The sequence below is a fragment of the Notolepis coatsorum genome (assembly GCF_963971535.1).
Source record: "Notolepis coatsorum genome assembly, chromosome: 18".
Taxonomy (NCBI): domain Eukaryota; kingdom Metazoa; phylum Chordata; class Actinopteri; order Aulopiformes; family Paralepididae; genus Notolepis; species Notolepis coatsorum.
The window spans coordinates 3,409,606-3,411,571 of NC_140182.1; positions in this window are offsets into that span (position 1 = coordinate 3,409,606).

Below are 1,966 nucleotides of genomic sequence, written 5' to 3' on the forward strand. Positions count from 1 at the left end.
CGGCCCTGGGTCACAACAGTTTCTGCAGTATTGTCAGAATGCCTCCAACTCCCCGTCTCTGTTGCTAAGGCAAGCTGCAGGCCTGTCACACAAACCCCCTGGGCCCTCCCCTGGCTGCTCTCTGGTTCTCCCCAGGGCCCTCTCTCCCGCTCCGTCATGCCAGGCATCCAGCACGGTCAGCAGGGAAACCCTAGCTGTTTTTTTGCACGGGAGCTTGGCATTGGGTGTTCTATAGCAGCACACCCTTTAACTTAAACAAATGGGGGCATATCTTTAGCGTCTGTAATTACCCCGTCTCAGCATCCCACCCACGGCCCCGGGGGGAGGGGGGGGGGGGGGAGAGGACTTCCCACGACCCAGAAACCCTGCTGCCCGGCCCATGTGGCCCACGTAACCTGAACCCGGGGTCCACCCCTGACGTGCAGCTCGCCACGCAGGTAATGTCCAGGTGTGGGTTTCCCTCCGAGGGAAATGTTTCAGATGCTATGGCTTCGTGTCATTAGTCCTTTAGCGTTCCCTCGTTGACTTCCTTCAGCGTTCCCTCATTGACTTCCTTCAGTGTTCCCTCGATGACTTCCTTCAGCGTTCCCTCGTTGACTTCCTTCAGCGTTCCCTCGTTGACTTCCTTTAGCGTTCCCTCGTTGACTTCCTTCAGCGTTCCCTCGATGACTTCCTTTAGCGTTCCCTCGTTGACTTCCTTCAGTGTTCCCTCGATGACTTCCTTTAGCGTTCCCTCGATGACTTCCTTCAGTGTTCCCTCGATGACTTCCTTCAGCGTTCCCTCGATGACTTCCTTCAGCGTTCCCTCGTTGACTTCCTTCAGCGTTCCCTCGATGACTTCCTTCAGCGTTCCCTCGTTGACTTCCTTCAGCGTTCCCTCGTTGACTTCCTTTAGCGTTCCCTCGTTGACTTCCTTCAGCGTTCCCTGGATGACTTCCTTTAGCGTTCCCTCGATGACTTCCTTCAGTGTTCCCTCGATGACTTCCTTTAGCGTTCCCTCGATGACTTCCTTCAGCGTTCCCTCGATGACTTCCTTCAGCGTTCCCTCGTTGACTTCCTTCAGCGTTCCCTCGATGACTTCCTTCAGCGTTCCCTCGATGACTTCCTTCAGCGTTCCCTCGTTGACTTCCTTCAGCGTTCCCTCGATGACTTCCTTCAGCGTTCCCTCGATGACTTCCTTTAGCGTTCCCTCGTTGACTTCCTTCAGCGTTCCCTCGATGACTTCCTTCAGCGTTCCCTCGATGACTTCCTTCAGCGTTCCCTCGATGACTTCCTTCAGCGTTCCCTCGATGACTTCCTTCAGCGTTCCCTCGATGACTTCCTTCAGCGTTCCCTCGTTGACTTCCTTCAGCGTTCCCTCGATGACTTCCTTCAGCGTTCCCTCGATGACTTCCTTCAGCGTTCCCTCGTTGACTTCCTTCAGTGTTCCCTCGATGACTTCCTTCAGCGTTCCCTCGTTGACTTCCTTCAGCGTTCCCTCGATGACTTCCTTCAGCGTTCCCTCGTTGACTTCCTTTAGCGTTCCCTCGATGACTTCCTTTAGCGTTCCCTCGATGACTTCCTTTAGCGTTCCCTCGTTGACTTCCTTTAGCGTTCCCTCGTTGACTTCCTTCAGCGTTCCCTCGATGACTTCCTTTAGCGTTCCCTTGTTGATTTCCTTTAGCGTTCCCTCGTTGACTTCCTTTAGCGTTCCCTCGTTGACTTCCTTCAGCGTTCCCTCGTTGACTTCCTTCAGCGTTCCCTCGTTGACTTCCTTCAGCGTTCCCTCGTTGACTTCCTTTAGCGTTCCCTCGATGACTTCCTTCAGCGTTCCCTCGATGACTTCCTTCAGCGTTCCCTCGTTGACTTCCTTCAGCGTTCCCTCGATGACTTCCTTCAGCGTTCCCTGGATGACTTCCTTCAGTGTTCCCTTGTTGACTTCCTTCAGCGTTCCCTCGATGACTTCCTTTAGCGTTCCCTCGTTGAC